Here is a 13,617-nt window from a genome sequence, read left to right as displayed (position 1 = left end):
ATTTTAGGATCTAGGACTGGTGCCCAGGTATCAGTTTCAACTGTTTTATCTCCCTATTTATATGACTATTAAAATTCTCTGGGAACTAAGATGGGTGAATCTCCATCATGTCTTCACAAGGAAGTCAGTTTCATTAAAGACATCTCTAATTGCTCTAAAATTCTTCCTTATGCTGTACAGAAATGATTTTATTACTGTAACTGCTGTGACCCAGCTGTTTTTCCAAATCAACCATCAGGAAAAACCCCTGAATGTGTTTAATATTCCTTTCATAATAACTGAAAATCTTAATGTCCTGCACACCTGTCACTTAAACACATGCATGCATCAAACTCAACTGTACATATACACAGTAACACAGGAAGAGGCTTTCTTTTTCTTAGGTTAAACATCTCTATGTCCTCAAACTTTCTGCAAATGAAATAGTTTCAAAATTCTATTTTCATTCTGGTCAATCTACCAGATTCATCATGGGTTGTCAACTTGTCTCTAAAAATATGGATTTCTTAAATAAACACAGACCTCATCAATGTTTGGCCATTCAAAACAGATTAATACTATTGCCTTTCTTGGTTTTTTTCTTGGTGGGAGTGGTAAAAAACAGCTAACATGAGATCTCTCCTGAAAAAATTTTTCAGTGTACACACAGCATTATGAACTATAAGCACAATCTTGTACAGCTGATCTCTAGGAGTTCTTTATCTTGCTGTTTACGGGTGTAGAGTTTCAGTCACGCAAGACTGCCTCACTTGTTTTGACATCACATTCTATGAAATAAGCCTATTGTATCAACCTTTAAGTAGAGGCCATAAATCATGAAATCATAGACTTGTACAATTGAAAGGGACATTTAAAACCATCCAGTTTAACAACTCATTGCAGTATATTTTAACATGAATTTCTGTTAAACTAGATAACTGAAAGACTGAATGTGTATATGATATTTCAGAATTTACTGACAGATTTCACACTATCTCCTACTGAATTTCACTTTTTTGGTTTTATCCATATATCACTATCTATGGATTATAGCAGATAACCTATAAATTCTATGTCTTTTGATTTGAAAGATTATTATATGTATGATTTTCATTTCCATTGTATTTTAACCCTCTTAGATGTTTCATTTAATTAGGCCAATGTGTTGCAATTTTTAAAGTTCTGATTCTAGGCTGTTAGTTTTGTGTACTACTAGTAATCTTGGTTACATAAGCCAGCATTTAAATGACAATATCGATTACTAGTCATACCAACCTAGAGAAGAAGTATTATATCTGAATCGTCTGATTTATCTTTCATTCTCTTTACTTTTGCAGCTATGGCACAAAATCTAAATGCAAATAGATGAAGCTTAACTGTCTTACAGTCATTTGACAAAGAGCACAACTACTTCAATTTAGTGAGAATACTGACATATAATATTACTGTTATCCTACAGTAACTTCTAAAATACTCCAGAAAATTGTGTGAGAAAAAACAATGAGCTAGGGAGAAGGGTTGTCATGAAAAAGTCTCTAATTGGGAACTAGAGAAAACGAATTCACTTTCTGTCTTTTTTTCCCACCTTTCACTTCCAACCACAATTACAATGTCCTTCTAAGAAAAGGAAGCAACATAAAACTTTGTACTACAGAGCACCTTTATAAAGAGGATAAATGAAAGTTTTCCTCATGGTAAAGAAAAAGAAATTCAGGAGTGTAACTCTGTGGGAAAGGAAATCATTTTTGTAAATATCAACAGTAACCCATGAAATATTGAAATGAAACTTCTATGCCAAAAAATAAAGTTAATTTGTATAATTTAAAAACTTTATTTTTCTACCGTATATATACTTTGTCTTTAAATTTGAAACCTAAAACTTTAAAAAATAAACCCACTTAGAGGTTGATCCAGTTTAATTGATAATATACTTAACATAAGAAAATTAAAATGTCTCTTGAAATCTAACCTAGAGACAGAGAGAGAGAGACAGAGAGACAGAGAGACAGAGAGACAGAGAGGTTAGATAGACTTTTAAAATCACCAAATGCTATGAAATTAAGCTCTGTCTCTAACAGGGAAAGCTGTTCACCTTTGCAAAAGGTTCACCTCAAGTTCAATGTTACATGAAAGAAAGTAGATTTTGTTTCTACCAGTTAGTATTATTTTTCCTATTAATCAAACCACTCATAACTATGTTTTGCCAAATAAGATAATTAATAATCATAACACCATAAAATATGATATTATAAATATTACTAAATATATTTCCTTCTATAGAAATAAATCCTTTCTTAGAATAAATTCTACCAGTGTCCTAGTTCCCCCCTTTGCAAGTCTGATTCCTCTTTCACTAGGATTTTTAATAGAAAATCCTTCTAATATTTGTAGATGTAAGGGATCCTAGTAAATCTTTTCTACAGAAATATAAAATAAATCTCATTTACTTTTCCCTCTTTTGACAAAGTATTGAGCATTCTCACAACAGTGATTGTGGCTTTTTGGAACTGGCTCTAGTTTGTCTATATTCATGTAAAATTATGGTGTTAAGATCTGAACCCAAAGCTCTGGGTCTCAGCAGATAAGGCAAAGAAAAAAATCTCATCTTTGGCATTGTAGATACCATATTTATAAGGGATTCAGACTTATATTTTAACTATTTTTGGCCACATCTTACCCTTCATACATTGAGTTTAATAAATTTAAAATTATAATCCACTCTAAAAGTACAATCCCTAAAGCACAAGCTCCTCTAACCCTTTATATATGTACTTCCAGGGTTGCGGGGTAATTAAGTACACCAACTCTGGCCTGCTCAAAATACGTTAACTTCTCTGAACCTCCACTAGTGCAGAATTAAGGAAAATAAACGCACCTAATAGTGTGGTTAAATAAAGAAAATTGGATAACACAAATTAAATTCTCGGTGTTACGCCTAGCACATACTGAACGCACAAATTAATTATGCACGATAATGTGATACTTTAAACTAGGTAGCTAGGGTCATTTTAATTAGGGAGCTCACAGGCGACGCTTTTAAATGTTTCATTATAAAATTTCACCTTGTTAGATCTGGCTCATCGTTCCAGTCTATCGACATCTTTCTGAATACAGATTCTGTTATCCAGCAAATGTATTCTTTCCACTTTTGTGTCATCTGCAATTTTGATAATCATGTTTTTCCAAACTTGGCTGCAGTGATTGACGATACTAGGCAAGACGGAGCCTATTCTTCTCTGTGTAGTCAACCACATATAATTCTGCCTAATTGAACTCCTATCCAGGGTCTGTGTCTACAGCTTTTCATGAAAATATCATAGGAGAAAATGTCACATGCTTTGCTGATGTCCAGATATACACAGTTCCCTGCTCTACTATCCTAATGATCTGTCATGAAATAAAGGCGGTTTAGCTTGACATGTCTTGCTCTTGTGAACTCTGTCTGAGCACTCTTGATAAAGGCTTCTTCTGGAACTGGGATTTTGTTTACTTGAATGTTACTTCACTGGAGTTGACCTAGAGCTGGAGATCTTCACAATCTATCAAGTCCTACATGACCTGGGGATGCCAAGGCAACATGTTTTGTCATAAGACACAGGGCCCTCCATCCTAACAGACTGTGCAGGTCCATGTTCACCTCAGTCCTATCTCTTTTTAATGTATGAAACTATCCCTGCTATACCAACACAGCATTCTCAAAGTTGTCAAGGTCAACAACCATTGCCATAAATTTCTCACTATATTCACAGATAAATTGTCTGGACCAGGACATCTGAATTCATATTTAGGAGTATGGTAAATGTGGAGGCTTATATTCCCTCTCATCAATATTTGGAGAAAGGAAAAAATTGAGAATACAAAATGAAAATAATGATTAGCTGTATCGTTTCCCATTGCCTGTTACTATAATGCCATCCACAGAATTTCCTTCCTCTTGCTAATTCTTGCTCTAAGGCAGTGCAAGTAAAGGACAGTAGTATCTTGAGGGAGAAGTTTATCCCTGGTACTTCATAGGTGACATCAAGGATTATTTTTAACTTTTTAACCTAGACATAAAAAAGGTACCTGCGGTAAGCAGAATTCACAGTTGATACCAGAAGATTCCTAGCCCCTGCTGTATGCACACCTCCCAGATAGTCATTGAAACACTAATCTAAGTACTGCTGAGAAGGGATTTTTCTAATATAGTTAAGAGCCCAAATCAGTTGACCTAAGATAGAGTGATTATCCGGGTGGGCTTGATCCCTTTAAAAGCAGACAGTTTTCTCCAGCTCATCAAAGAAGAGGAAGTCAGAGAGACGTGCTTTAGTTGGCATAGAAAGTAAATACACATGCTGTGAACTGCTATGGGGACCACATGGCAAGGCACTACAGACAGGCTCCAGATGCTAAGAGTAGTCTACAGCTAGCAGGAAGAGGGGGGACCTCAGCCTTGCAACCGCAAGGCAATTAATTCTAACAACCAGTGTGCTTGAAAGACGAGCCTGAGCTCCACCTGAGAATGAAAGCCCAGACAAACACTTTGATGTCAGCCTGGTGAGTCTGTGAGCAAAGAATCCATCTATGCTATGCCCAGAGTTCTCCCTACAGAAACTGTGAGATAATAAATTTGTCTTGTTTTAAGCCACTCCGTTTGCGGTAATGTTAGGCAGCAGTAGAAAACAAATATAACACGTGCATCATAAGTGCACAACTCAGTGAATTTTCACAAAGTATAACCAGTATCCAGAACAAGAAATAGTACAACTTCTCAGAATTCACTTCCGTACCACACCCACCTCTCACCATTCCTCCACCTCTGTCCCCAGGAGTAACAACTGTCCTGACTTTTAACAGTATAGATTCATTTAGTCTAAGTACTTTATATAAATGGAATCATCCATTATATGCTCGTTTGGCTTCGGTTTCTTTAACAATATTGTTAGTAAGGTTTATATGAATCGTTACATAGAGGAGTAGATACTTCATTATCATTGCTGTATAATTCTTTTTTGGGGGGGGTGGGGCTGCACTGCGTGAGGCTTGCAGGATCTTAGTTCCCCTATCAGGGACTGAAACCGGGCCCTTGGCAATGAGAACGTGGAGTCCTAACCACTGGACCACCAGGGAATTCTATTGTGTGAATAAACCACAATTTACTTATTCATTTGACATGTTGGTTATATGGGTAGTTTCCAGTACAGGGCTATTGCAAACTATTCTAGCCCATGTCTTTTGGTATGCATAATATTTGGTTTTAAATTAAGAGAAGTCAGTTTATCAGTCATTCCAGAAAACTGGATAAAGAGATGTAATAGTGAGAAAAGAGGATGTATTTTTATGTTGTAGACAGCTATATTCTAGATGTGATCTTCATCAAGTTACTTAACTTCCTTTACTCAGTTTCCACATTTCTAAAATACAGTGTATTAAAAACATAATTTCTGACTTCTCTTGAGGATTACATCCTATGCTGTCTAATACAGTAGCCACTAGCCATATGTGGCCACTTAAATTTAATGTAAATTATTTAAATTAAATTTAAAACCAAGTTTCTTGGACACACGAGCCATAGTTCAATTGCTAAATAACTACATGTTATTGGACAGCACCGTATGTATATGAAGTATTTAAGCCACACTGGCACTCTCAAATAGCTACTCAATAAATGATAGTGTGCCATGTTTTTTCCACACAATCCCATCACGATCTTGAGGCATTCATTCCCCCACCCAAATAATTTCCTAAATTACTCTGGCATCCACAGAAGTGATCTCAATGATGCTCCGGTAAGTTTTGCCCAACATTTTGAGGTATCTTTTATTTTTCCTTGTCTTTCTCCTTTTGGTGATAGAGACAGTGAAATCCATGACATGGGGACAGGCCACTGCTATGGCTTCCTTCACCTCCTCCCCTTGCAGACGTTCCTGAAAGTCTCATGACCACAATGGACTGAGGCTGCCCCTTAGACTCTGAAAAAAAAATCCCATCTCTGCTCATCACTAAGCACCCTTCTGTCCCAATGTTGGCAGAAGTGTCCAGGTGTCCTGTTAACATCTCACAGAATCATATGAACAGCACTCTTCAGTTTCCCCCTTGAAAACTCCATTTCTCCTTGAAATTCAGGGACAGGATCTTTGGGAATGACTTAAGGATAATCTTGAGAATCACCAAGCTGTCCTCAAAATACTGTTCCTTTTTGCAATGGATATTTCTTTCCTTTAAATTATCTCTCTTCTCCAGATGTGGGGGGTGTGTGTGTGTGTGTATGTGTGTGTATATATATATATATATATATATATATATACACACACATACACACACACACACACACACCACACAATGGACTATTACTCAACAATAAAAAAGAACAAAATAATGCCATTTGCAGCAGCATGGATGGACCCAGAGAATAGCATACTAAGTGAAGTATATCAGGCAGAGAAAGACAAGTAACAAATGATATCACTTATATGTGGAATCTAAAAAAAATGATACAAAGGAACTTATTTACAAAACAGAAATAGACTCACAGACATACAAAACAAACTTATGGTTTCCAAAGGGTAAAGTGGTGGTGGGGGATAAATTAGGAGTTTGGGATTAACAGGTACACACTATTATATATAAAATAGATAAATAACATGGACCTACTGTAATAGCACAGGGAGCTATATTCAATATCTTGTAATAACCTATAATGGAAAAGAATATGAAAAGAATAGATATATATTATATATAACCACATCACTTTGCTGTACACCTGAAACACTGTAATCAGCTATACTTCAATTTTAAAAAGCTTATAATAAAAGAAATAGAGAAACTGAAAAAAATCTCTCTTCTACTTATTTGTATTTAAAAAAAAATTTTATCGAGTGTAACGTTGATTTACGTTGTGTTAGTTTCAGGTGTACAGCAAAGTGAATGTTATACATATACCTACATCCACTCTTTTTGTTTTTTTTTAAGATTCTTTTCCCATATAGGTTACAGAATGTTGAGTAGAGTTCCCTGTGCTATACAGTAGGTTCTTATTAGTTATCTATTTTATATATAGTAGTATGTATGTATCAGTCCCAATCTCCTAATTTATCCCTCCACCGCCCCCCATCCCCTGGTAACCATAAGTTTGTTTTCTACATCTGTGACTCTACTTCTGTTTTGTAAATAAGTTCATTTGTACCCTTTTTTTTAAGATTCCCCATATAAGTGATATCATTTGATATTTGTCTTTCTCTGCCTGATTTACTTCACTTAGTATGCTATTCTCTGTGTCCATCCATGTTGGTGCAAATGGCATTATTTTGTTCTTTTTATGGCTGAGTAATATTCCATTGTATATATGTACCACATCTTCTTTATCCATTTCTCTGTTGCTGGACAGTTAGGTTGCTTCCATGTCCTGGCTATTGTAAATAGTGCTGCAATGAACGCTGGGGTGCATGTTACTTATTTGTATTTCATTTTTGTGATTTTTCCCTTTAATAGCTATGGTAGTTATTACTACTACTATAGCATTATTATTTTTTATTAGTGATGCTTACTATGCGAAAAATACCATGATAGATGCTATGGCAGGTGAAAACGTCATGGCCTTTGTCATTCACAATTTATAGGAAGGTAGAGATGACCTAATCTCAAATAATTATAATCTAAGTAGATAATTATATTGCTGGCAGTAAACATGTTTATCTCCATCACTTTCATCATACTTATAAGTTTCAAATATGAAAATAACAGAAATCGGCAATATCACCATCTGGTCTTATTTTGCCTTTTTTTTTTTCTCTTCAGAACTATTCGTCTGTACAGGCAAGGAAACAACTGTACATGTGATGTTATGCTAAGGAAAACTAAATATCATATTTGAATTAATATTTTTTTCTCTCCAGGCTACCTGAAACTCTCAATTTCATATTGAAGCCACGTACATCCATAAGACTCTTACTGAAACATAAAAATGTCATTCGGGAGTTGACAGGTGAGAAGGTTTTTGATGATCCATTGGTTTTTCCTGAACTCCAGTAAACAGGAGAGTTTCACAGAAAGTGTAACAAAGAGAGTGAGGGACATGGAAGGGAGGGAGAGAGTTTGGGACAGATGGGCAGTGCTGGATGCTCATACCTGGAAGGTGGGCTGGGACTTTGCAAGGGCCCAGAGTTGAAGAGAGAGAATGAAGGAAGAGAAGCATCTCTGGATGTGGTGATGGTTTAAGGCCACTGTTTGTGAAAATACATTTCATTTGTCTACATGCTTGTCATGGTCTCTTCCTGCCATATTTCATATACTTGCTCTTAGACATCCTCATGAAATGCCTCCTAGTTAAAATCTAAAGACCACATAGGAAAGTTTTGTTCAAAGAGCATAAGGTATTTTGAACCCCCCAAAAGACTTCCAGGAATATTTTGGTACAAATGTGTCATTTGGAAGTCAGAAAACAACGTGGAATCACATGACTTAAATGTATAGCAGCCAGAATTCACATTCGTGTGTAAGGATTATAAGATCGTACCAGTGTGCAGACAGATTGTGAAGGAAGAAAAGACATGTTGAGAGAGGTGAGATTGTTCAAGAGAGGGTTTACTGAGCTGTTCTTATTGAAATAAAATAAATGAAGAGTTCTTTAGGTTAAAGCAGATCTTAGAGTAGTTGATAGTAGTTATGAAGCTACAGCCAAGACAATCCTAAACTCTCTCTCTCTTGAGATATAAAAATGCTGCAGCAACATCTCTAAAGTAATCAGTCACTTACACAGTCAACATGAAATGTGTCTACAAACCCTACATCACATACCATAAGCTCTTTGATTCTCTTTACTTCTATCAGGAAGTTTTCCTTTTATGCTAAAAGTAGTACATACACACATACAATGTGTGGAATTTTTAGCATAATGCACAGCCTTGTACATATTTGTCATATTACTATTTACTACTATTTACATTAGTCAGTGATTCTCAGAGTTTGATCCAGGGACTGACAGCATCAGAATCACTTGAGAACTTGTCAGAAATGTAGTCTCAGTACCAGTACCACCACCGCCTCCCCTCCCCCCAACCCCCATCCAGAGGTCTGCTTATCTGAAATTCTGGAGGAGAAATCCAGGGATTTGTGTTTAACAAGCTCTTTGGGTGACTGATACATGACACTGACAAAGACAATGATACTACTCAGTGGTATTTCATCATTGTGAAAAGGGGAGTGTGATTGAAAAAAGGAAGTAAATTCTCAATAGTCCTTTTACCATGAAGCAAAGGTGTATAGGATGTGCCTCATCTCCCTCATTCCTCCTGTTAAGCATTTCTCACCACATTTTTGTGCAAAAGACTATTTAAGACCCCGTCACTATGATCAGTGTTCAATTTAAAAAACTGGCTTCTTCTGAAATAATTAAAAATTAAATTACCATATGATCTAGTAATTCCACTTCTGGATATTTATCCAAAAGAATTCAAAGAGATATTTATATACTCGTGTTCACAGCGGTATTATTTACAATAAAAAATAAATTAGAAAAAACCAAAATTGGTTTCTATTACTGGCATTGGATCTGCATTCTATTTTTTAACATTAACCCCTGCTTACCCACATTATCCAAATTCTTCTTTTCCCTGTTGAGATTGTGCTCATGTGGGAAGCTATGAGGTATGGAAGGAGCAGTGGACTTGTGAATCTGAAGACATTACTTGCAGCCCTGACTTGGAAAATAGTCTGTAACCCTGGAAGCATAACTGTAAACATTGTAGCCTGAATTTTGTCATCTGTACAGTAAGGGAGTTGAATAAACTGTCTCTAGGGTTCCTTCTAGCCCTAAACTTATGACTCTGTATCTCATATTAAGACCTAGATCCTCTTTTATCTAAGGAAACGGATAAAATCATCTGCCTTAAAAATCAAATATAAGAAAATACTTTTTAGTAGTCACCTTTTGGAGGTTAGAACAATCAGTCTGTGTGCTAAAGAATCACTAATAGACAACAAATGCACACTAACTGAACAAAGGACTCACACGTGACAACCCAATTTTTACTAGTCGTAAAAATTCCAAGAAAATTTCCAAGGGAATATCATTCCGCGATGAGCTTGGTAAAATGAGACTTTCCAATTCTTGGAAGGAATGGATTGCCTACAGTGCTTCTGCATGAGGGTAACCAAATGTTTTTCTCCCCAAATACTGTATAATTGTTGCACCTTTGACAGGCTGTTCACCATGGGCTCATGTGGTCTCCAGTCAGCTTATTCCATTTCACATACCACTGTAGAAAAGTTTATTTTTAAACGGAAATAGGAAATTTCAGTGGCAGTTATCAAGTGTTTACTATGTAACAAGCACTGTTTGAAAATGCTTTAAATGTACTAACTCAATTGACCCTTGCAACAACACTTTGACGATGGTAAGAGGTATTATCCTAATTGTCTAGGTAAGAAAACTGAAGCACAAATATAAAAATTGAATAAAATTTAAAAAATAAACATACGTCAACAAGAAGCAGAGCTGGGATTTGAACCCAAGGATCCTGAAGTTTGGCCCTTGATTTCTAATTCTCAATCACTACGCTGTAGTATTATTTGTTGAGGTAATGTACTTACTTAAATAAGAATGACTGATAGGATTTAATCATTAAGGAACTTCAGTTTTGTTTCCCGTTGTACCTCTATTTTTGTTTTTATTTTTATTCATCAGGTTCATGATGAAAATTCAAGGAAAGCCCCATGGCTTCTCTAGTTACACTAAGGTGATAAATAAAATTCAACTGTTGCTTTTTGTTCCGAAACACAGTCTCAATTCAGTAATTAAGATAACGAGTCTCATAAAATGATTTTCAAAATGTCTCCATCTGCTCTAAAATTTAGCCTTCTCATCCGCCTGAGCTTGGTTCCTCTTCAGGTGGAAGTCAATTTTATTATCACCTAGGCTTTTTAATACTCTTCCCCCACCTCACCGTTCATAGTATATGATTACACCATGGCTGAATACTGGGGAAAGACAGAGGTAGACTGAGTAGGAAAGTTCTTGTTTGCTTAGTAATGGCATAGTTCTCTCACTCCAGCACTCTTTGGATCTGGTCATCGATTAAAGCTGACTTTGTTTTCTTCATGGTCATTGTGATGGATTAATTTTAAAAATGTCCCCAAATCACCCCTCCCTTATCCACCACCTTTTCCCCCAAACTTGATAGTACTCCTTCACTCTGACTCTGGGGATGGTCACATGACTTGTTTCGGCCAACGGAATGTGAATGATCACGATGTAAACAGAGGCTTGAAAAATGCTTGTATAAATGGGCTTGCCCTCGTTTTCGGGCCTCTGCCACTGCCATGAGAACACGCTGATGCTGGCTTGCTAGAGGATAAGAGGCACGTGTCATCTCAGTTGTTCCAGTCAAAAGCATCCTAGATAAAGCTCAGAGTCACCCAATCCCTAAACATGTGTATGAGGTGAGCCAAGATCAGTAGAGACATCTAGATGATAAACCCTAGATGCCTGAACCACAAAGTTATTATTGTATGTAGAAGAGGTTTTCTTGCTTGTCTGTTATGCAATATTATTGTGACAATTGGGTATGTGATACAGATTCTTTGATGAGTTCCTTTGGGGTTCCCCTAATTATGGAGAAATATCTCACATACTTTCTCACTGATGAGGAAAACTATCGGCATTTCTACACTCATGAGTTGCCCTTTCACTCTCCAGCCCCTAGACATCTGGAAAAACTTCCTGATTATTCTAGGACCTGACAGACATTTCTGGAGGTTTCATGGAACAAAATCTGAGAAAATCATATTCTTACTTTCTCTTGTTCACGGTCCACATCTGGGCCACAGGAAATAGTCATACAATTTTTACCCAAATAAACATTTGGAGTGAAATCAAACTGCTATGCCAGTTAAATGCCAGTTCCAGTGTCCATGAAATTTATGGGGACACATGTTAAGCTCGTTGTGGCATCTCCTTGGCCCCTCTCTTTTGACTTGGGATTTGGAAGTAATACCACATTCTTCTCCTTTGGGAGGGAAGGAATTCACAACATGATTCTATCTAAATATGCTAAAAATACTCTCAAATAAACTCTGTGAAGATATTATGACTCTATTTGAGCTTAGAAAGTAAAATACTTTCCCAATTTGGGGGTTAAGAAGTTCTTAAGGCACAGTTGTCACTAAAGAAGATGCTCTTCCCAATCTTTCTCTAATCAAACCCACCATTTAATATTCCTTATAGGGTTAAGAAGACTAAAATTCCTCTGTGAATGCTTCTCTGTTACCTTTAACATTTTCACACCTTGGTCTAATACATCATTTTGTAATGTGTTTTAACTGACACTTTCATTTTGAAATATTATTATACTGAGTTTCTTGAACACATACAGTATTTCCAACTCTGGAAGATAAGTATAAATTCTGCTATTTTTTTTCACCCAAAGCCACTGGGTCTCTGCTAATATTCACCTTGACTATTGCCAGTGAAGCCTTCCTCACTAACTTCTTAACCAGACCTCCTAAAGACAAAAATTGGCTTTAATTATATAAACTTCTTCTTTCTCACCATCCAGCCACAAACTAAATGCACACACGCGCACACACACACACACACACACTTTATACAACATACACACAGATGCACACACATTGTCATATCCGAGGAAGATACACTAAAAAGGAATGCAAAAAGAGATAGATTCATGTACACATTATTTCTTCTGTACATATTGTCTGGTTTCATTTGGCCTATTTGGTTGTTCACTGCTCAGAGCTGTACTTTGATGGCACACATACAGCATGGACCAATCTAATAAAGGTCTGAATTAAATCTGCAATTTGGATGAGGCTGCTGATAGAGACACGTCCTCAATTGCAGCCACAAAGAAAGCATCCACTTATGGGAAAAGCACAATTTTCAATGAGTAAGTGGAAAAAACACGTGCATTTGGCATCAGGAGCCCAAGATAAAAAGACAAGAAACAAAAGAAAAAGAGAAATTTCAATAAATAAGCATAGCACAGTGGTGGGTAATTAAAAGCAAAGTGAGATTCAGGGACCATGAGCAGGCAGGTGTTCAGCATCATGAAAAGCCGGCAGCCATGATAGAGTCCCCCTAAGTAGGTTGATTGTTAAAGAAACTGTCAGAATCAAATAAGCCCCAATCTTGCGGGGACCAGAATATTTTATAGCTTATTAAGGAGGATGGCAATGAATTAATGAGCTACTATTACTGAGTACTTATTATATTTGAGCCCTGAACTTAATAGTTTACATTCATTTAATACTTATGAGATAGGGTTATTTAATCCATTACAGAAAGTAGGAAAACAAAGTTTACATACGTTAAAGTTATGGTCACACAGTAAGGAGATATTAGATTTACACTCCTCTTTCATACTGAAGGGTTGATTGCTGAGAGATGACTGCCTGGCCAGAGGCTCCCAGCATCCTTTGTATCTAGCTGAGTCCATAAGACTAGTTCTCATTAGTGGCAAGTAAGTGAAAGTGATTTGTGTCTCTTCTAGGTCAAAGTGTGTAAGTAGTCAAAGTACCTTCTCCATCATTTCTTTTTTGTTTTTTTCATTTTCTGGCTGTAAACAAATATCTCCAAGGCCCTAGCCTATGGTAGAGCAATAAGGTGGCAGAAATCTGGCCTTATCCATTACCAGGTTGAAA

The sequence above is a fragment of the Globicephala melas genome, chromosome X (genome assembly GCF_963455315.2).
Source record: "Globicephala melas chromosome X, mGloMel1.2, whole genome shotgun sequence".
Taxonomy (NCBI): Eukaryota; Metazoa; Chordata; class Mammalia; order Artiodactyla; family Delphinidae; genus Globicephala; species Globicephala melas.
Note: the sequence above shows the minus strand (reverse complement) of the source record.